This window comes from Trichechus manatus, unplaced genomic scaffold (assembly GCF_000243295.1).
Source record: "Trichechus manatus latirostris isolate Lorelei unplaced genomic scaffold, TriManLat1.0 scaffold00074, whole genome shotgun sequence".
Taxonomy (NCBI): Eukaryota; Metazoa; Chordata; class Mammalia; order Sirenia; family Trichechidae; genus Trichechus; species Trichechus manatus.
The window spans coordinates 12049634-12073893 of NW_004444010.1; the positions used below are offsets into that span (position 1 = coordinate 12049634).

The 24260-nt window shown below is 39.4% G+C and overlaps 1 protein-coding gene across 5 annotated transcripts in view; it reads right to left on the reverse strand.

Moving 5' to 3' along the window:
- PDE4D (phosphodiesterase 4D) overlaps window positions 1-24260 on the reverse strand; it is an 889016-nt gene that overhangs the window by 122308 nt on the left and 742448 nt on the right. The window lies entirely within an intron of this gene.

The window sequence follows — 24260 nt, forward strand, 5'->3', positions numbered from 1 at the left end:
GGTTCCCTATTACCAGCTTTCCTGTCCCCTCCTGCCTTCTAGTCCTTGTCCCTGGGCTGTTGTGCCCCTTTAGTCTCATTTTGTTTTATGGGCCTGTCTAATCTTTGGCTGAAGCATGAACCTTGGGAGTGACTGCATTACTGAGCTAAAAGGGTGTCCGGGGGCCACACTCTCAGGATTTCTCCAGTCTTTGTCAGGTCAGTAAGTCTGGACTTTTTTTGTGAGTTAGAATTTTGATCCACATTTTTCTCCAGCTCTATCCGGGATACTCTATTGTGATCCCTGTCAGAGCAGTCAGTGGTGGTGGCTGGGCACCATCTCGTTGCACTGGACTCAGTCTGGTGGAGGCCGCGGTAGATGTGGTCCATTAGTCCTTTGGACTAATCTTTCCCTTGTATCTTTAGTTTTCTTCATTCTCCCTTGCTCCTGAAGGGGTGAGACCAGTGGAATATCTTAGATGGCTGCTCACAGGCTTTTAAGACCCCAGACGCTACTCACCAAAGTAGAACATTTTCTTTATAAACTATGTTATGCCAGTTGAGCTAGATGTTCCCTGAGACCATGGTTCCCACAGCCCTCAGCCCAGCAATTTGGCCCCTCAGGGAGTTCTGGATACATCTATGAAGCTTCCATGACCTTGCCTCGTACCAATTTTGCTGGCTTCCCCAGTATTGTGTACTGCCTTACCCTTCACCAAAGTTACCACCTATCTATTGTCTATATAGTGTTTTTCCATCCCCACCTCTCCCCTCCCTCATAACCATCAAAGATTGCTTCTTTTTGTGTGTAAACCTTTTCATGAGGTTTTACAGTAGTGATCTCATACGATATTTGTCCTTTTGTGATTGACTAAATTCACTCAGCATAATGCCATCCAGATTCATCTGTGTTATGAGATGCTTCAAAGATTCATCATTGTTATTGTTGCATAATACTCCATTGCATGTATGTACTGTAGTTTGTTTATCCATTCATCTGTTGATAAGCATCTAGGTTGTTTCCATCGTTTTGCTATTGTGAACAATGCTGCCATGAACATAGGTGTGCATATGTCTATTCATGTGACAACTCTTATTTCTCTAGGATATATTCCTAGGAGTAGGATTGCTAGGTCGTATGGTATTGTTATTTCTAGCTTTCTAAGGAAACACCGTATCGTTTTCCAAAATGGTTGTATCATTTGCATTCTCACCAGCAGTGCATAAGAGTTCTAATCTCCCCGCATGAATGGCTGATTTTTTGGAGTTAGATTGCTAGGCCTTTTTTCCAAGGCATTTCTGGGTGGACTGAAACCTCCAACCTTTTTGTTAGCAGCTGAGCGTGTTAATCAGTTGTACCACCCAAGAACTCTTTAGACAAGTTATATTTCTTCTCTGTACCTCAATACCTGCTTGTTGGTGCTCTTATAAGATTGAAAATAAATAGCTCACACTAGAATTTAGCACAGTGCCAAGCACATAGTGAGAACTCAATAAATATAAGCTATCCATCATTATCCTCTCCTAGGCTCTTAGTGCTTTCATCCAACTTGTCTTATTCCATTTTACTGTCTATAAGGTGCTTTTCCATGCCCCCTTCCTCCTCAGCTATGGCTCCCCTGAACTTCCAGTAAAACATGGTGAAATCACAGATGTTTATCTTATCTATCTCTTTCTGCCACCTCACTAAAATGATAGTTAAAGGAATAAAAACACATAAATCCATAAAGGCATAGATGATAGGGAAGGAGATATCAGCCAAAAAGAAAGTTCAATTGATTCTGAGAAATCAGAATGTGGATACAGGAGTAGAAACTGCCTTAGCAAAATGGAGGAAATGACAGCCTAAGTGATTACTGAGGGTAGATTCCAAAAGAAAGTGAACAAACATGGTTTACAGAACCCAGAAAGGCTTAGTGCTTGGAGGCATCATACCCTGAAGAAGGAGGGACTTTATGTGAGGCTGACAGTATATTAAAATTATATGGAGCCTTTTCACACCCCAGGTAACTACTTCCCTCGCCTTTTGGAGGCGGAAGCTTTCTTTTCTAGAGAAAAAAAAAAGACTTCAAACTGAGGACATCATACACAGTGGCAAACATGGTAACTCCTGAGGTTGAAAAACAAGGGTGTTAAGTGAAAGTCTGCAGAATTCTCAGTAAGATGCCTATTCTCCTTACATGCAGTGCTCCCAGAACACCAGCAGTCAGGTTATGTCCCTAGGCAGATGTCTTCCACGCAGGAACTGGGGAATCTCCTGATACTGACATTGTGGATTTTCCCAAAGAATAGGCAAACTGAATAACCACTCATGCTGCAGTGAAATCCTGCAGTTGACAAGCCCTATTCATGTTCACATGGGGGCATTTGTGGTTCAGTGGTAGAATTCTTATCTTTCATATGGGAGACAGAGTTTGATTCCCAGGCAATGCACCTCATGTACAGCTACCACCCATCTGTCAGTGGAGGCTTGAGTGTTCCTATGATGCTGAAAAGGTTTCAGCAGAGCTTCCAGACTAAGATGGACTAGGAAGAAAGGCCTGGTGATTTACTTCCAAAATCTGCCAATGAAAACCCTATGGATTACAGCGTTCCGAAACCTATCCTAGGGATGGTGTAGGACTGGACAGCGTTTTGTTCTGCTGTACGTTGAGTCGCCATGTGTAGGAGGAGGGGGCAACTTGATGGCCGCTAACAGCAATAACAACAATATCCATGTTCACAGAGCTTTTGATGGTGTATTCACCATTTTTAGCATTGTTGTTGTTGTTTTAAAGTGTCTTTCTTTTAAAGAAGAATGAGGAAACTCTAGAATAGAGACTAGAATAAGCAGACCACATCAACCCAACAAAGAAATCCACAGGAAACAGAGTGGTAGAGGAAAACCTCAAAAGAATGATAATAAGTACCCTTAGGAAGGTAAGATAATACATTCCTAACATAAGAACAGATGCTACTACAAAGGAATCATCAGAAAACAAGAGTGCTTAAATAAAAAAGTTTTAAAAAATGACCAAAATAACCATTTTAATAGAAAAGTTCGAAGACAAATTTTAAGAAATTTTCTAGGAAGTAGAACAATAAAAACAACAGCAAAAACCCAAAGAGATGAAAAATGGGAAGTAAAAAATTGAGAAAACTAAGAATCTAATCTAGAAAGTTCAACATCTGACTAACAGGAGTCCCAGAAAGAGAAATAGGAAGGGATATAATTTATCAAAGACCCAATAAAAGAAAAACTTCCAGAACTGAAGGACCCATATCTCTGGAGTGAAAAAGTCCAGTGTGTACCCAGGACAATGGATGAAGACCCAGACCAAGACAATTGATCATAAAATGTTGGACGATAAACAGAAATCTATCATATTTTTATGCAAATAACGAACGCCTTCTGCATTTGTTTACAGGCTTCGCCCTCCCCACGTGAGACACCCTCACAAGCACTGGCATGCCAATCCTCTTCCATGTGTTGCTGTGAAAAAAAAAAAAAAAACAGCATAGCTCACTTATGAAAATACCTTATGGGGGAGGGTGCAGTTGGCAAACAAAAGCAGAAGGTGTGCTTTATTTTTGTACAAATATGGTATAAAACTTCATACAAAGAAAAACAAGTGACAAATTTTCTGGATAGAAAAACAGCTATGAGGATTTCATCAATGCTAGGAAACAATGGAATGATGTCTGCAAAATGTTGAGAAAATACAATTATTATCTAGATTCGACTGTAGTTAATCTATGCCTGAGATGACAGAGGGTTCAAAAAAGGACTGGTGGAGGCTGAGTAATATATGGAAAAGATTCCTGAAGAGGAAATCTTAAAAGTTAGATTTCCCCCAAAACTGTGATCAAATGTAGAGATACAGGCAAGACTTAGGGTTACTCTTGACACCACCCTGAAACTCTGGAGCCCCTGAGACCAAGGTTTCTTTTTTGCTAACACCATTGAGCCAGGGTATCAAGAGGCTGACCAAAGTTATGGAGTCTTCCAGATTTTATGATTCCGAAAATGTATACAATGTTTTCATACATCTGAAACCTCTGAAAAGATAGGTCAGTAGACAAAATGCAGCAACTAATCAAAGCCACATGCTCAGTCTGAGGTCATTTTTACTTAGACTCTCTACATCACCAAATTTTGCAAATCATTAAAAAATTACTAAAGATGACCTTTTCTGTTAATGAATGACCCAGCATTCAATTATCTTTCATGATGAAGTGGAGAAGTATTTTCTTATTTTTACCCTTAGTAAATTGCAAAGGAAAATATTTATTAACAACCCCATAATTATGTGTTTTTTGATGATAATTTCTTACATAAAAGGAATGGAACAAAAAATAATTAAAAAAAAATACACCTCTTTGGTATTCTAGTATTCTTTTACAAAGGATCCAGTTTATCACAGTATTTGATTCCCTCTCTTACACGAGGGCTATTGCTACATTAAATGGTTATAGGATAAACTTAGGTAATAGTGGAGCTATAGTTCTCTCAGAAATAAAATAACTAAATAGCTAAAAGTGCCAAGATGAATTTCTCTGAATATTTCTATTGGTCCCTCTGGCTATCTGTTTAGCAGTCAGTAAGCTTGGGTAACTATTTTCTTCTGATATCACTTTAAGTCTACCTCTGAGTTCTACTAGCATGACCCTGACTTCTGGGGGGAAAAAAAAAGAAGCCCTTTTCTTAACTTTACTTTCATAATGTGCTGAACTGTTTACAACGTTAGCTTTGTTTTCTTTTTCTAATTCTCCAGACCACTTTGATAATTGGCTAAGACTGATAATAATAGATTAATAAGTATGAAACTTTTCTGCTTTCACCCTCTTTAAAGACCTCTTTAAAGTGATAAAAGCAGAGATATCACTTTAAGGACTAAGGTGCTCCTGACCCAAGCCATGGTGTTTTCAATCGCCTCATATGCATGTGAAAGCTGGACAATGAATAAGGAAGACCAAAGAAGAATTGAAGTCTTTGAATTATGGTGTTGGCGAAGAATGTTGAATATATGGTGTACTGCCAGAAGAACAAATAAATCTGTCTTGGAAGAAGTACAGCCAGAATGCTCATTAGAAGCAAGGATGATGAGGCTTCATCTCACATACTTTGGACATGTTATCAGGAGGGACCAGTCCCTGGAGAAACATATCATGCTTGGTAAAGTAGAGTGTCAGCAAAAAAGAGGAAGACCTTCAACGAGATGGATTGACACAGTGGCTGCAACCATGGGCTCAAGGATGACAATGACTGTGAGGATGGCACAGGACCGGGCAGTGTTTCGTTCTGTTGTACCTAGGGTCACTATGAGTCAGAACCAACACGAAAGCACCTAACAACAACAAAGTAAGAAATAATAATGATAAAACCCTTTGCTGTCGAGTCAATTCCGACTCAGAGCAACCCTTTAGGACAGAGTAGAACTGCCGCATAGGGTTTCTAAGGGGTGGCTGGTGGATTTGAACTGCCGACCTTTGCGTCAGCAGCTGTAGCTCTTAACAACTGAGCCGCCAGGGCTCCAATAATGATAAAAATTCCTAATTAAAATAAGGAGATTTTCCAGGGAAAAAAAAAAAAGGAAACAGAATTCAGGCTAAGCTGTTGAGTAGGCTCTTTCAGGGCTTCTCAACTTGTTCCTGATGAAGAGACATCGCTTTCTGTGTCCCTCAAGTGTTCTTTATCCATTTCACAAATATTACTTAATTGCGTGCCATTCACAAAGCATTAAGTTGGTTTTTTCCTTCATGATGAAGAAGGCAGAAGCTGTGTGGGGTGTCAGTATTAGGGGCACCTACGGAAGAAGCTGCTGAACAGGAGGGGCTGGTGAAAGTAAGAATGAGGGAATAAGTTGTGAATAAAAGAGGACCATGATGATGGTTAATTTAATAATTAGCAGCAGGGGACTTGTTTTTAGCCCTGCTCCCCTCTTCCCTGGCAGTCCTCCTGAGCTGTAAACAGATATAACTGGCTTAGAGTCCCACCAGGCAATAAGACTCAAAAATAAACTAGTTAGCTATGATCAATCTGTCAGTGAGACCAAGATACAATGAGAAGATGCTATCTCATCCGGAAACAGGACTGTACCTCTAGTGAGCATCGGTTGTTATAAATGCTCAGCTTTCATTTCTGCTTTATTTTGAAAACAGTATCCTGATTTCCCTTAGGGAACCCCCCACCCTCCCATCCACTGTCAGGTGCGACCATTGTGATTGGTTAAGAAGAAAGTATATAAGCTTAGTTGTGTAGGAGCTACTAGAGAGATGCTCTCTTTTTCTGTTGGATGTAAACCAGAAGGATAAAGTGCTAGAATTCTGACATTGCTGTTGTCCCCAAGTGGATGGAAGCTGAGAATGGAGCCAAAGAAGAGCAAACCCAAAAGTGGAGAGAGTTCTGATACAGGACTCATAGACTGACTAAATGCTCACAAAGAGTCCTAATGACTTGGTACCCAAAGTCTACCTAAAACCTCCTGGGGACATGTTGGAGAGATGCACCCCCGGAGGATGTTTTATGAAGTCTGCAAACCAGGAACAAGAATTGCTGAAGGGTATGTGATACTCTTCACTATTATACTCCACAATGTGAAATTCTGCTCTTTAAATTCACTGAGAATGCTCAAGGGAATGGAAGAAAGAGCTGGCTAACAACAAGGGAGAACTTTGGATAAATGTAAGTTGAAACTTCAGAATAGATTTTCTTTTAAAAAAGAAATTTTTATTTTTCTGAAAGTTGATATACCAAAACCAAATCAAACCCACTGCTGTCGAGTCAATTCCAACTCATAGCAACCCTATAGGACAGAGTAGAACTGTCCCACTAGGTTTCCAAGACTGTAAATCTTTATAGAAGCAGACTGCCACATCTTTCTGCTGCAGAGTGGCTGCTGGGTTTGAACCAATGACCTTTTGGTTAACAGATGAGTGCTTTAACCGCTGTGCCACCAGAGCTGCTTGAAAGTTGATATAGAGCTGGGACTATTAACACATGCAAGTCAATTAGCAAGTCAACCAAACAGTAAAGCATTTAGATATGTGAAAAATGAAGTACTTTTTTTGATGGTAAAAGAAACACAACTTTGCAAGATTATTTTGACTGGTAACACATTATGTCAGTAATTTTGTTTAAACCACAGCAACACTGGTCTTCCTGTGCTCTACAAAAGTACAATGTGAAGTTTCAGAGTAACACCTGCAGGGCTGTAATACATTTTACAGCTCACTAGACTTCACCAATATCCCATCCCGTCTACCACCTCCACTCTCTAAACACACGTACAGATCACAACAAAGCATAATCACTGAAGAAACCATAACTTGCAAATTTCATAACCTGAGAAAGAAAATCATGGAGGCAAAACTGAAAAACAGACTCATATAATTATCTTAGATGATAACTTTTTTATTAAAAAAAGGAATTTTTTATTAAATATTCTTTCTTTTCCTGTAGATCATGCACAGAAGCCACCTATGCACACTAGTATGGTTCCTTTTTAGGCTTCACCTGTTTGTTTCAAAGACAAGAAGAGAAAAATCTGTTTAAAAACCAAACACACTGATAAATGCTTACCAATAAAATCTTCCAGATGGGACTACTTTCAAGGAAGGTCAATTACAAGCCTCGTGTCTCTCTTTTTAATGATATTCTTTAATGATCCCCTTCCTCTCACAGAAAATTAAATCTCAAAAACAACTCGGGCTGAGAATGACCCAGTAATCCTCATAATCACATTGCAATGACAGACAAAAAAGATCAAAGTACAGCTGTACTGAGGAATAGGGGTTTCAGCCTCTTATAAAATGTGAACTTGTTACTAACATAAGATCAAAAGTACATTTAGCTCTCAAATTCCCAAGTTCCAGTACTTTTTAAAATTCTGTAGTTTCCCCAAATCTTCCCCTTCTCCAATTCCCACTAAACATTGGCAATGTTTCATATCTTGTGGCTGTGTTTTCATATAGTCAATAGTTATTTAATTCACCTTAGAAATTTGGTGACTTATGCTCAGTCTCCAATAGCGCTAGTAAGTCCCCAAGCTAATTATTACGCTATTGTCTCCAATACTGCAAAGACAGAACCTAGTGATGGAAAACAGACCATAGGTGGGTGATATAAAGATAACCTGATGCCATATGTATTAGTTAGAAATTGAACTAGGCATCAAGTAGTGGCTTCAGTAAGAGAGATTTATTTTAATCTCATATTAAGAAAATCCAGAGACAGGCCAAGGCTGGAATGACGACACTACATTCACCGGGATCAAGGCTCCTATCATCTTTGTGCTCCACAGTCCTTAACATACTCCTTCCACCCTCAAAACCATTCAGGTTGCAAGATGAGATGATCCAGCCATCGTGAACATTCCCCAAGTCAGCACAACCAGAGGAGGAGCAAGGGCAAACAAAAGAAAAAGGGAGTGCTTTGATACAGGGTCTCCCTCCATTATATTTCTTTAGCTCTATCTATCTGTAAGAGATGCTGAGAAATGCAGTCTTTTGGCTGGGCAGATGCCACATAATACACTTAAGATTCATTTAGTAACCCATATGGATTACTAAGGAGCCCTGGTGATATAGTGGTTAAGCACTTGAACCCACCAGTGTGCTCCACGGGAGAAAGACGTGGCAATCTGTTTCTGTAAAGATTATAGCCTTGGAAATCCTGTGGGGCAGTTCTACTTTGTCCTAGAGGGTCGTTATGAGTCAGAATCGACTTGATGGCAATGGGTTAAGGATATTTGGTCAGCATTAGTAGTCTTTGCTACACCCTAGACTCATTGATTTCTCAATATTGGATGGCATTTGGTCTAATCCCTTGCTTACCAAAAGAGAAACTAAGACCAGAAAGTCTAAGAAGTGTTTTCCAAACTGCAAAGTTGGTTAGCCAGAAAACCAGGAGAATTCAAGCCCCTGGTCTATAAGCAAAGATCCAGCCTTTTACTGATAAAGCAAACTACTCTAACGAGGTCAGCCTAGGAAATTCAGCTAACCAACGTGAATAATAACACATCTTACTACCTGTGTCAGACCCCATGACTCACACTTCAAGCTTTACGGTGAGAACTGCTCACAAGCTGTAACATCTACCCTTTTTGGTTATAAAGTGAGAATCACCATATTTACCACAAGTCATGTACGCATTTCTACGGCCGCTAAATTATCAACAAAACAAGAAATGTGCCTTATAATATGTTGGTACAAGCGACTGTAGGATAGCAGAATGTTCCAAACTCATGGGCAAAAGTAGGTACTTAAACTTCATGAGTGGACTCTAGGTCTTTTATGATAGTGGCTTTTTAAAAACACACACATAAAACACATCATTATGGTGTCACTTGAAATTGGCATTCTCAAAATAGCTTTACCATTATACAAAGAAGATTTGAATGTTTTGAGGCTTTTTTTTTTTTTTTTTTTTCCTTCAAGCCGTTGTTCATTCTTATCTTTTCTTTGACTAAGGTCTTCACTTCTTCAGACTCTCCTCCCGGCAGCATTCTCAACCAACCACAGTCCACCACCATAACTCCTATACTGCATGCTTTCTTCAACACTTTGAACTACATTGTTAGGCCCCTGCTCTCATGTTTTCCATGTTTCAGGATTCTTAAGGGCAGAGCCTGTATCTTCTTTCTTTTACGTAACACTTAGCATACGGTAAAGATTCTGGTTTTCTTTCGCAATGTCATACCTGGAGCATTTCAATACTCTAAAACTGGTCTTGTTCCCTGCTTGCAGTGGTTCAGCTGTTCCTCTTGTCTCATCCCTACTCACAACCCATCCCACTTAGATTCTCTGAGTGATTGCTCAATAATACAGAACACAGTAAGCCACATTTATACATATTTGGTGGTGTACTACTGTCTGCAAATATAATTTTTTAAAAAAGCTGATCCCAACCTGCATTCACATCTAGTCTTATCCCTTGCCATTTCCTCCATCCTCATCCTATGTACTATAAGCCACTCAGAAATGTTCACTACTTTTTTCACCTATGTGTGATCTGTCTAAAATGCCTTTCCTTTTGTTTATAGAGACTCCAAATGGCCTCCAAGGTATACATCAATCATTATCTGTAAAACTCCATGTTATGCATATCCAGAATTTTCTAGAAAAAAAGGAAGCTTGGACAACAAATTAGAGCACAACTCTACGTGTCCTTCCATTATCACGCCAATTCTATGGAATTTGGAAAACTCTGTGAGTGTAGAAATTGGGTTTATTTTATTTCACAGTGAATCCTAGGTTCTGACACATAGTAGACAGTCAATAGTTCACTGAATGAATGAATATGTCTCCCTAACTAGACTTGAGGAGTCCCTGGGTGGCACAAATGGTTAAGCGTTGGACTACTAGCCAAAAAGTTGGCAGTTCCAACCTACCCAGAGGTCTGCTTCTGAAAGGTCGCAGCCTTGAAAACCCTATGGAGCAGTTCTACTTTGGACACATGAGGTAGCCATGAGCTGGAATCTCAACTAACAACAATAACTAGACTTGAATAATTTTCTTGGGAGTATAGATCTTGCCTAGTTGATTCTATTATCTGCAGAGGAAAGCATAATATTGACGTAGAGTAGGTGCCCCCAAAATGCTAAAAAGAAAAGAAAACAAAATCTAGAAAACAAACAATTGCTGAGTAAATACAGTAGCAAGTGCATGACCAAAATCACTTAACTCACCAGTCTGAGATGGAAATATTGTCATATCGCTTTTGTTTTTCCAATTAGTCACTGGAGTCCAGAGCTGCCCTCTTAGTAGGAATTTCAGTTTCCCCCTCTTTCAAATTACCCAAGAACCTCAGGGGTTATTCAGTCTAAAGTAGAGCCTTGCTTCTAAGCTTCAGGTGGGGAGAGGTTGGCCAATTAGCATCAGGTTTTTGCCATAGTTGGGTGGTGTCACAGTTGAACACTAGTCCTGTGCAGTCCTATGTCCTTGCTGGTCCAGGACTCCACAGGCTTCTAGGATGCTCCAACCTAGGACTCCAAGAATGCAGTGCTGATTTCACACTCACTTGTTTAGACCAAATCAGCCATCACTCAGCAACCATAGACCCTGGTCTTGAGCAAGCAGCTCAGATCTCCTAATGAATTAATCCTTTCAGGGCCTATTGCATTGGCATCCTTTCCTGACAATAGACCTTAACTGCATCCACCTGGATCCATTTTAATGCGTTTCCCTTACTTCAAATTGCAGGGAGAAAGCTGGGGGTTCAGTCTCCTTTCTCCCAATAACCCCCTGAAATTTTTATGTAATTTGGTCCATCTCTCCTCAAATTTTATCATGGAGAAGGGCAGCTTTTAATAAAAAGGGGGCAATCTTGTCATATCCTTTCTCCAAGGAAAGAGATGACTGACTACAGGCCCTACATTTACGTGACTAAGGGAGACCACTTAGTTTTTTTTTACCCCCAAATTAATAAATATGTGAATCCTAATGAGAATTTCCTATAATAGACTTAGAAGTAGAAAATATAAATTTAGAATTTCTGCCTCACCACTCACTCTCTTACATATGTATGAAGATGCTTACTGAAATTAACAGTCATTTTTTCAAAGTCTTTTTTCTTATGGACAGTAATTTATGATAACGAAGACAAGGTAGGATTATGACAATGGGGAAAATTTTGTCCTAATTGTCCTTTCCTGACTGGCCAAGGAAACAGTCTGATAATCAACTAGAAAAAAATAGTGCATGTCCCCACCAATCCAATAAGACAAAAAAGAGATACATTCCATGACAAAATTCTGGCATTTCAGGGTCACATTTGAGCAGGAGAGGATGAATATATAATAAAAATAAATTTCATTTAGATAATAAAGTCAGCCATAGGTCACTGTTTCAGCAGTGACTTTTTCACTAAGAACTGGGAAAAGGAGGCTTAAAATTCATCTTATGTTTGCATAAAGATACCTGGCAATCTTTCCAATGTGTCCATCCAGTTGAACTTTATATAATATAGTGAAACCTGTAAGAGCCAGAACTCGACGGGACTGCCTAATTTTTTCAGGTCTTGTAAGATTTCCTCCTTTGACAGGGTACAGTCTTAATACTTTTTTATTGCTCATTTTAGTGGAAAATGTAGTATTTGCGTTTTCCTTCCCTGACAGGTTTCTGCCTTACACAGGTCCTGGCTTTTGCAGGTTTTACTGTATAATCCAGGGAGGCACCTCAAACTGAGGCTCTGTTTATGGAACTGCAGTGATTCTAAAACTTTACATTCTTTTCCCACGTGTTTAACACCTCTCAAGTCCAGTTATGTCTTACAATCAATGCCATCTTGGATTTGATGGAATAAAGTAATCAAATACGTCTAATTAAATACATTAAAAATGTAAAATGGACAATCTAGAAATTAGCCAAACTTCCAAATTCCACTATAGAATCAGGAAGTGAGTATATTATCATATTAAAGCAGTGACTGACAACAGTAGTAATCCTTCAAAGGGAAAAAGACCTCAGGGGAAGGTGATAGTGTAGTCTGGTGATTCTCAAAGGGGATCCCCATTCTGTAGTTCATTAACATCAGCATCACTTGAGAACTTGATACAATACAAAATTCTCAGGGACCACTGCTGATATATTGAATCCAAATTCTTGGTGGGGTGGGCCCTGCAATCTGTGATTTAACAAACCCCCTGTATGAGTCTGCATACCAATAGTATATTAGCTAGACAGAGGAGACACTTGGTGAGTGCCTGTTCGGCATATCTGGGGGAGGGGCAGAGTCCTAACATTTCAGCTCAGTGACAAATCTACCTTCAAAGGAGACAGATTCTGCAGACCCTAATGCAGGGAAGCACTTCTTTAAAGCCCCACAGTTCCTGGGTTCTGGCTCCATATGTCAGAACAGTTTCTGGTTAGAAAATATCCTTCCCAGGTAGCTGGATTACAAGGAGAGAATGAGCTGATTATACCAATATGGTATCCTGTCTAAATGGCTATTATATTTTTCACTGTAAATTACTAAATTAGCATTCTTGCTTTTGCATTAAGTTCACCCAATCAAACTGAGTTCTGAGAAAAATCAAATTTCTGAACCTGGGAAACTGAATGTCAGTCCCTGAAATGAAGACACTGTCCAGAAGGGTCCATTACATACCCAAGCCATTTAAACGGCCTATCCACCAAGTCAAGAGGAGTGGAGAATTAGGGCAATTAGGTCACAATTGCAAACTGGCAGTGCTCTGGCCAGATCTGGCCCACAGATGTGGTTTGTTTGGCCCACACACATTGTTTTTAAGTTGGGAAATTTCACATGAAATTCTGTGTTTCTTCCTGTCTTAAAAAAAGCTAAAAACAATATGGAACCCACATCCTGACAATTCAACCACAGTCTGGAGCTAAACAGAGGTTGCCTCCTTTAGACAGGATGTGCCTTCCCGTTTACCACAGTCTCTACCACTCCTTATTGTGTTATAACTGGCATGCTTTTCCATTTATATTACCTGCCTGGCCCTTGAATGCATTTGGTTCGAGGACTACTGTCTAGATAAATTCAGGGGGAAAACATTTCCATGAAATAGATAACTGAGGTGATTTGAATCAAAATAAATTACTCAGAAAATTAACTTTATTTTGTACCTTTATAGCTATTTGTATGTATGTGAGGGCAGGGGTGTAGTGGTTAGTTATTTTTAAATGAAGAGACATAGTAGAGAGGGCAAAGGTCATTATGGTAGAGTCGGAAAACTACCAGACTGGGTGTGTAAGATCTAGACTTGGATCTGCGACTTAGTAAATGTAAAACTATCCCTTAGCCTATATGGGAATGAGAATACCTACCACATACAGGGTTTATTGCAATCATTAAATTAGATAACGCATAGTCAAGTTGCTGGCATATGATATAGCCCCTCAAAAATGCTTGAATTAAAATCTGGATGCATTTTGCAAACTGAACTTTATTTTAGAAGAAATTATACCTAATAGAGATAAATTTGAAAAAAAAATCACAATTGATTTTTCAGAGGCTTTATATTAGGATGAAGTGAAGGAATGAACAGTTATTGACTGTAAATTCTGAACCAAATACCATGCTGGATGCTTTACATACATTCTCATGGGACCCTTACAGGAATACTGTGAGTTAATATTATCTTTCTTTTACATATTAGAAAACTGGGGCTCAAAAAGTTTAGGTAATTCACCCAGTCACATAGACAAGTGTTGACAACCAGCTTTGCGTGGGGTTACTTTAGTGTGTCTCAAGTTAGCCTGATTATAAGAATCACCTGGGCTGCTAGTTTAAAATACAAGTTCTCTTACTCATCTCAAAGTTACCAAATCAGAATCTAAGTGGAAAAGCCTTGGAATATGTATATTTTATAAGACCAAACAAATAAACAAAAAACCCAAAACCCATTGCCATCAACATGATTCCAACTCAGCAACCCTATAAGACAAAGTAGAACTGCCCCATAGGGTTTCCAAGGAGCAGCTGCTGGATTAGAACTGCTGACTTTTTGGTTAGCAGCTGAGCGTTTAGCCTCTGTGCCACCAGGGCTCCTGATAAGAGCCCCAGGTAATTCTTAATAACAGCAGGAAACACTGCTTGAGAAAGCTGACAAAGAGCCAAAGGAAACAGAGAAAGAACTGCCTTGCATTATACTTAGTAGAAAGAGGGAAGGAAGGAAGAAAGAAAGGAGGGAGGGAAGAAGGAGAGAATGAAGGGAGGAAGGAAGGAAGGAAAGAAGAAAGGGAGGGAAGGAAGGAGAAAAGAAAAGAAGGATAGAAAGGAAGCAAGGAAGGAAAAGGAAAAGAAGAAAAGAAAAAGAATTCTGGAGTACTCAGGTTTATGCCATTTGAAGGATTATGGGAATGCATGTAATAGATGGATGCTTTCTTTCCAACGGCACCCAGATTGTTTAATGCAAACACAAGGAGTCAGCCAACAGGAAACTCAGCTTGCCACTGCAGAGGAGTAAAGCACTTTGAACTACAGGCATCTTGTACACTCAAATTACATACTGTGATACACACAGTATTTAAGCTGTTCCACAATACAGAAGCCAATTATTCTTGGCACATACTTCTATCATCCTGTCCAAATCACCATCCCTCACATGTAGAAGTGTGCCACATCTAATGCATCAAGTCATAAATTCCTTAAACTCTTAGAGATGAAAGTCAAATGCTAGAGAAAAAGAGCATTTGGTACATACACCACACAGCAGAAAAAAGATGTATTCTTAAGATACTGCTGAGTCTGTTATGTGAAACTGAAAAGCAAAATTCAGCCTTAGGGATTTTTCAGAGTGTAAACTGAGTTTTTTCAATGTAACTCAACATAACCATCACATTTTCAAATTTCAGTAATTAAGTTAGTTAATTTATAGTATTCTCCTTAAAATAATTAATTTTTCACCCTCTCTCCCTAATTGTTTTAAGCACAGTGGATAACATAGGCACTAACGAAAACAAAAGAGTAGAGGCTGTAGGTGCCGTAAAATTCTACTGGGAATAACAGAAACTGTTCATAAATCCTTGATGATAATGTTATTTAATAATTAGATCAATTAATTGACCCACTCACTACCTCTTACCACTTGCAAATCCTGGAATTAAGAGAAGATTTAATCAAAAATAGAAATCCAACAATAATTGTAACGGTATTATAGAGAACCAAAAAACACAAATCCTGAAATTTCTCAATTGAAAATCAGAAAATAGAGTATTAGATGCCCTAGTCCTATGATTCTGACACATTAATGCACTTAGTGAAAATGCAGATTCTGATTTACTAAGTCTGGGGCAGGTCCTGAGATTCTGCATTCCTAACAAGCTTCCAGGTGAGGCCCATGCTGCTGGTCCAGGGACCGCACTTTGAGTAGCAAGGCACTAATCAATCAATTTAAGAAAGCTCACATTAGTGAAGTTGCCAGAGAGATGACAGAGAATCTCCTGTAAGAGATTTTGTGATGCAAAGTTAGTATTACCTGGAAGTAAAATGCAAAGATGAAAGAAAGGCTGAAGGGTTATGTGAATGTCCAATTTCTCCAGCAAAAATTGGTTACAGGTGAAATAGATGGGTAATTTTATTTTTGGATTAAGAGGAGAATAATTCTAGGGGGTAAACAGATTTACAATTGATACAAAACTAGAGGTTTTAAACAGGACTTTCAACTGATTTGACCCCCTGCTGAGAATTTGCCTATCCACCTCAGATATGCTGAATCAGAATCTACATTTTAACAAGATCCCAAGGTGATTCCTATGTCAAAATCAGTATTCTAATATTTGTACATAAGAATCACCTGCGGATCTTATTAAAATGTAGATTCTGATTCTGTATATCTGGGGGTGAAAAAGCAAATTCTCAGCAGGGGGTCAAACTGAAACTAATCAGTTTGAAGCCCTGTTTTTAAACTTTTTAAAAATCTGATTTGTATTCTGGACTATCTTCCCAGAAAAATGTAGCTGTGAACATGTACACAAATTTCTGCATATAGTTTCTGAACTTCCTTTTGAAAGGCAATGAATCAGCTGGGGTCCACAGACCACAATTTAAGGCTACTAATGTATGTAGTTGGCACAGGGGAAAAAAAAAATCAATAGATATTTCCTTCTACAGTTTTAAGAGTGATTGACAGAGAGGGCAACCAAGAATCTGTTTATATGTTAGACTGATGAGTATGTATAAAGACTGATGATCCTCCAATCACTTACATAAAGTATAAGCTGGTTGAAATGTTTATCCTTCCAAGGTAAGACATTATAAGCTTCTTTATGTTAAGTAGAAGAAAACTATCACATTTAGAAGCTGAATATATACTACTTTGGAAAAGCACATGACAGAGATCCAGGTATAATAATTACTGTAAAGGAGCTTCTAAAGATGTAAAGGGTAATTGTTGTTTTAGACTGGTGTGCCATGTCATTTTTTTCCTTTCAATAGTTTTGAACATCCCAGCACCTCTCTCCTTATACTCTTGAGAAATTATACATATTTAGTTATCATTTAAAAATCTTGGTGAACCCATTTATGTATTTCAACAGACATTTATTGATCACCTAATCTTAGATAAGCAGCTTAGAACCTAGAAAGGAAGCTATACCTATTTTTTGGGGGGTGAGTGTGTGTGTGTGTTCCCATATACATGTACACGTGCATTCTCAAAACTACATACCAAGGCATGATATGAAATATATATATAATGCTCTGAGAGTGGTGAGAAAGCTGTGATTATTTCCAACATGAGATAAGGGAGGTGGCATCAAGGAAACAGTCACAGAAGGAGCCAAAGCATGGCAGAGATGGGGCTGGAAGTACATGCAAGGCCCAAGGATAGTGTGATACTCTATTACATTGGTACCCCCAATTAACCACCTTTACAACAGTTTTTGGCTTGCTAAATCTGGAGATGAGACGGCAAGGTTGCAACAGTGAAGTATCCACTTTAGAGACTATAGAAAATGAGCAAAATAAAATTGTCTACCACTCTTCAGGGTTAAATTATGAAATCAGTCCAGAGTTATGCAAAATCGTCTCCAAGAGACTCCCATGTTGGACACTGAGGGTAACTGATTGAGGGTGTTTAACACATCTGAAGAGAGAATGTTCATGCCCTTGAATCTGGGCTGGGCCTGTGACTTGCTTTAACCAACAGAATGTGGCAAAATTGACCCTGTGCCAGTTCTGGGCTTAGGCATTAAGCAAGCCCAGTTTGTGTGCCTTTGGGAGTTCTGAGTTGCCATGTAAGGAAGCCTCACTACCTTGCTGGAGAGATCACATGGAGTCTCCACATAGAGAGAGAGAAAGACCCTGGGACTGCATGAAGACAGACAGAAGTTAGGCCGGCTCAGCTAAGCCTAGCCTCCAGTCAACCCACCACCAAAGTGCAGCCACATGCAAGACTGACCGGAAGACCAGCAGGATGGCTTGGCTGATCCCAGTGCAAAAATGCAGAATAAAATGGTGGTTTTTTAAGACAGTACTTTTTTGACATAGTTTGTTAAGCATCAATACAAAACAGAAACGAGTGTTTATCAACATTTAAAATCAGTACCTTCTCTTGGTAAATATAAAACTCATGCACACACTGGAGATTCACATGTAGCCCCGTCTTCTACATTCAGTAGTCGAGATTTGTTCAGAACTTTATTTTTGGAGTTTATCCTTTAAAATGCTACTTTTTCTTTTTTCAAATAAAAATTATTATAAAAGCGAATAGGCTTTTTCAAAGCATACTCCCTACATCCTTCCTCCTTCTGCCTCTCTTTGAGAATGGCACATTAGATGGCTTTAGTGTGTGTGTGTGTGTGTGTGGTGGTGACGGGGCATGGGGGGAATTAAGAGAAGGATTAGAGCCAAGAGGCTGAATATAGGGTTGGCATCTGGACTTTGTCTCTTAGTTCAGAGAGGACCTAGGACAGTGTTTCTCAAATTTTGACCTAAAAAAATTATTAACAAATTCATCGGGACCCATCCAATCTTAAAACCAAGTGAGAATGTGTGTGCCGGTGAGGCCAAAACACTCTGTACCTTTTAAGAAATCAACTGATATCTGGGCTTTGAGGCTCCTGTGAGCTTTCAAAGTGGGAGTCAGCTTACTCAGGAACAGTGACAAGATCACTCTTCTGAGACTGCATGGCTGAGGAGAAAAACTTGTGATACAGTTAATTCACTAAGGAAAATGCATATATGTGTGTATGTGTATGTGTGTGAGTATAAATATATATACATATATGGAAATATATATTTATACACATGTGTTATATATACATATCTATACTGAAACAAATTTACATGAAATAATTTCCAATGTGTGATGCACTCTAATATTTTCTATGCTATCCCACTTCTTCTTTTCTTACTGCTGGCTGTGACCCACTAAACTGATTCCATAATACACTAATAGGTTGCGATCCTCATTTGAAAAACACTCTCCAGAGGCATTTATGCATTCAATAAATACTCATTAAGGCCCACATGTGCCATGCATTATTCTAGTGCCTTGGGTACAGCAATGAAAAAACAAGCACAGGTCCTTCTTTCATGGGCAAAATAGTCATTAAACAGTAGCGACAACAATAAAATATACACAAAGTATTCTTTAAATCCATTTGTGATAAATGCTGAGAAGGAAATGTATGGATGTTATGAGAAACTATGACAGAGACCTCACTGAGTCTGGAGCATTTAAGCTGATCTGTTCACGGAGGCCAAGTTAAGAAAAGTCAAAAGTAATAGAGGTCAGTCTTAGACATTCTGGCCTGCCAAGGACTAGCAGAGGAGGATGGCTGGAGGCTGCTGAATAAGCCAGCTGGAGCCTAAGTCAGGCTGATACTCCATCCAATCCTAAGGCTGGCCTTAGGGTGCTGGTAAGTGCCTTTAGCCTGTTCGGCCCAACAGTTCTTGGCTTGTTGGATCTGGAGAGGAGAGGGCAAGGTTGCAACAGTGAAATATCCCCCTTAGAATCTAGAAAATGATCAAAATGAAATTGCCTACCTTCCTTCGAGATCAAATTATGAAATCAATGCACAGTTATGCAAAATCATCTCCAAGAGACTCCCAAGCTGACCTTGACAATAACTGGTTGAGAGTGTTAACATATCTGGAGAGAGAATGTTCCCGTTAGAGGGAGGTTGGTCGGCAACTAAATCAGAGAAAAAGGAAACTTGAGTTACGCTGCTCCTGGGGAGTGGAAGTGCTTATGGGGACCCAGGGACTGTGCCTGTTCACCTGAAAAGGACTATCCTTACTGCTCACATGGATGTCCTAGGCCCTCAAAACCAAGAGACAGTAAACATTCTGGTCATATATAACTCTGCTGTTGTTAGTTGCTATCAAGTCGGTGCCAAGTCATGACAACGTTATGTATAACAGAACAAAACGTTGTTCAGTCTGACACCATCTTCATGATCATTGATGTGCTTGAGTCCATTGTTGCAGCTATTGTGTAGTCCCTTCCAACCTAGGGGGCTCATCTTCTGGCGCTATATCAGGCAATATTCTGTAGTCGTCCATAGCGTTTTCATTGCCTAATTTTCAGAAGTAGATCTCAAGGCCTTCCTACTCTGTCTTAGTCTAGAACTCCATTAAAACCTATCTACCATGGGTGACCCCGCTGGTATTTGAAATACCAGTGGCATAGCTTCCAGCATTACAGAAACAGGCAAGCCACCACAGTAAAACAAACTGACAGGCAGGTGGTGAATTTGTAACTCTGCCTATTCTAAGTACATGCTATCAGATAATTTGGCTCTCTGAACTTAAAACAGAGTGAAAATGTGTATGCTGTTGAGGTCAAAACACTCTGCAGCTTTTAAGGAGTCAACTGATATTTTCATTTTAGAGCCGTTGTGACCTTTCAGAGTGGGACCTGGCATGCTCAGGGACAGTGGCAAGATCACGCTCCTGAGACTGCATGGCTGAGTAGTAGAACCTGGAGTGTAGTTAATTCACCAAGGAAAATATTACTCTGTAAGGACTTATCTATGTGACCAACTGTCCTCCAAGCAACACCCCGAGAGACCCCTTCCCCCCCCTCCACACACTATTTTTAATTTAAAATTTCTACAAGGGTAATAGTTATAGCAGCAATGCACCACCACAACAGCTAACTTTGGTCAAACACTGCCTATGTCCTAGGATCGTGCCAAGCACTATATGTTGATTATCTTATTTAATCCTCACACCAAAGGAGGTGCTATTATTATCCCTCTTTTTACAGCTATGGAAAGCGAGGTTAGGAGGTGCAAAATCTCACAGCTAGTAAATGAGAGAGCTAGGATTCAGACTTAACAGTCTGTTCTCAGAGCCAGCACCTTTAACCAATACCTTATATTACCTCCTGTCAATGGCTATGCACCAAGGAGGGAACGAGCTATGTTGAAAAGTCCATTTTTCTCCAAAACAAGGCTTGCAAAGTTTGTTTTATTTAAAGGGAGAAGGGGGAACAAAGGAGCTCTACTGTAGCTTTTGATAGTCTACACACATTTCCTGGCATCTCACAGGACATTGATGGTTTCTCCCCCGACTCTCCAATGCTTCGTTGAAACCAGCGAGAGGTGGCTCAGCCCCATCCCCCAAATCCCATCTTTTCTCCTGTGGTTTTTCTGTGGTCTCACAGGGGAGAGTTCCTGTGCACATTTTAATTGGTTTCAATTTGCTTCCTTTCAGGTTATGACTGTGCAAGCCTGAACCTGCAGCTGCAAAATGGTCAGCAAAATGTGGGCTCATCTGCTAGAAGATTTTCTGTAGCTTCCTAAAGGGATGATAGAAAGCTATTTGGGACCCCATTTTGACCTGGCTCTTGGGGTATGACTGTGCCCCAGATATCTCCTGTTGTGCAACTGCCATAACGCAGGACCACTGTTTACACAATCCTCAATTAGTAATGAAGACATTGTTTTTCAAAACTTGCCCCCCTCTCCTTCTACAAAAATGTTTATTAAGTGTGAGGTGTTTGACTATGTTCTTCACCTACATTTTTCCAGTCTAAACCAAGAGGGAATTAGGCAACCAGAGACCAAAACCATAGCTTTCAGGGACCAAAGCGATGATATACTTGATGCTCCTGGTCTCCGAGCTGAAACTCTCAACAGGGGAGTGGAGTTAGCCATGAGAACAATGCTCTTAAAGGGAAACCAGTGAAGCCATACCATCTCTGGGAGAAACACTCAGTAGACTGATTATTCATATATTCAGGTATGTACCGAGCACCTAACAAGGACCTGGCACTGCTCAAGGTACTTTATAACCCTCAGTGAATGAAACCAAGATTCTTGCCCACAAGTAGTTCACAGTCTAGCAGGAGAGACAGATAATAAATAATAAATACAGTAAATTATATGAGTTAGAAAGTAACACATGCTACATATAAGAAAAAAGAAAGAAATAGTAGAGCAGGGATTGGGAGTGGGGTTGGTGTAGGACACAACTGGCATCATGGAGAAGATAAAATATGAGCAAAAACCTGAAGGAAGTAGGGATTTGGTCTGAAGATATTGGGAGAAGAGCATTCCATGCAGTGTCATGGTCTTAAGTGTGGCTGATGTATTTGAAAACCAGCAACGGAGCTGGTGTGGCTGAAGCTGAGTGAAGAAGAAGAGTGGGAAAGAGGCCAGAGAGAAAACAGGTGCCAGATCAGGTTGAACGTTGTAGGCCACAATAAGTACCTTTAACTCAGAGGGAAATAGGGAGCTATTGCAAGGTTCGGAGCAGAGGAATGTCATGATTTGCAATGGTTGTTGTCTTTAGAATACACTGCAGTACGAGAAGGGAAGAAGCAAGTTGATCTATTAGGAGGCTAGCGCAGTCATCTAGACCTGAGAAGATGGTGGCTTGCAATAGGGTGGTAACTGTGGAGGTGATGAGAAGGAGTTCGGTTCTGGATATATTTTGACAGCAGAAGCATCAAGAGTGCCTCATGGATTAGATATGAGATGTGCTAGAAAGAGAAAACCCAAGTATATCTCCAAAATTTGGCCTGAGCAACCGAGATGGGAAGCTACTGTATGGGAGAGGGTTGGTGAAATCTGGAATGCACCCTTTTCTTCCTACTTAACCTCCTTCCTTCCTTTATTCCTTCTTTCTGTCCTCCTCTTCCTACCTTCCTCCCTCTCTCTCTTCCTTCTTTCCTTCCCTCTATGCATACCTACCAAATGCCAGACAGTTTACCTAGGGATATAACAGACATAAGGCAGCTTCACTGGCAAATGGAATATGACAGGCAAAATGGGGTCAAGATGTGGAAGTGGTAGTAAGGGAGCTCCTACATTCTATTACTACCCTCTTGGGAATTAGCTCACAATATTAGCAAATTTGAGTAATTCACAACGTTTTAACCACAATATTGAAAATATATGAATACTTTCACTTCAATTCTACTTAGAAAATCATGTTAAACCTGAAATTAGGGTTCTATTATTAAAATGCTGCTGTATTTTTTTGTCCCAATATAGTATCAAAAAAAAAACCCCAGAAGCTGGTTGAACGGACATGGGAAATCCAGGGTGGAAAGAAAAGAGTGTGCTGCCACAGTATAGGGAGAACAACTAGGTCCCAAAACAATGTATGCATAAATTTTTGTATGAGAGACTAATTTGAATTGTAAACTTTCACGCAAAGCACAACAAAAAAAGAAAAGAAAAACAAACCCAGGAAAACCACAATATGAATGAAACATTTATTACTATCTCATAGAAATAGTATCTTGTTTGTTTATTTACTACCCGTTAAAGGTTTTGATAGTTCAGTTAACTAACTATATTATTTACTGGTTTTATTCTAAAAAAAAGAATGCTAAGTAGTATACTCTAGTAGAAAGGATGTCCAAGCATACAACAAAAGGCAGACCAGCATTGTTGTTAGGAGTCCAATTTTTCAAACAGACTGCCAAAAGTTGACTCTTGGCTCTGTTTCTTATTACCTGGTTATCCTGGGCTAGTTATTTAACCTCCCTGTGCCTTAGTTTCCCTAACTATAAAATAAGAACAAAATACATCTGTGGTGAGGATTATGCAAAGTTCTTAGAACAGTGTGGCACATGGTAAGCATTCAATAAATGGCATTATTTCTTCAGCTATTGAGTATAAGTAAGCTATTAGTACTGCTTCTACCATGCATCAGGAAATTCTCTGCTCCCCTCCTAGGAGTTTATTTTTATATTCTGTTATGTGTCTTTTCTAAAATTTCATTTGCTATAGTTATTTCTTTCTTAAGGAAAAAGCAAGGAGCAAAAGAAACTTGACAAGAGTGATATAAATGTACAACACTATCCATCAAATAAATAATGGAGCAAGAACAACTACGGAAATTATTTTGAAGAAATGTATTTTGATGCAGAAAATGTTCATAATTTTTTTGCTGTTGTTAAGTGAAAAAAATGTGTTACAGTAGTAAATGGTCAAATGTGATGATCACACTAAAAATATATATATTAGTACACACACATTTGGAAGGATAAAAAGCACATATTAACAGTGGTTATCTCTGCATGGTTAGACTTGTAGTCTTTTAATGTTCTTTCGAGATTCATTTTTGTTTTATTTTCTGAGCATGTATAAAGTGCTCAGAGGACTGAGTAGTGTCACCAACAGAGATATATAAGGAGCACATTTAGGGGGGAAGTTCAATTTAATTTTGGATATAAACAATTTGGTAAATGTGTGGGACACTCAAGTGGGAATTTCTGATAAATAGCCAGGTTTTCAAGTTTCCTGGAAGAGGTTCAGCTGGACTTTGATATGAACTTAGGACTTTCAGCATATAGGTGGTGGTTAAAAGAACAAGAATGGATCCTGGAGAACATGCAGGGTGAGGAGAGCAGGGGACTGAGGGTAGAATCCTGA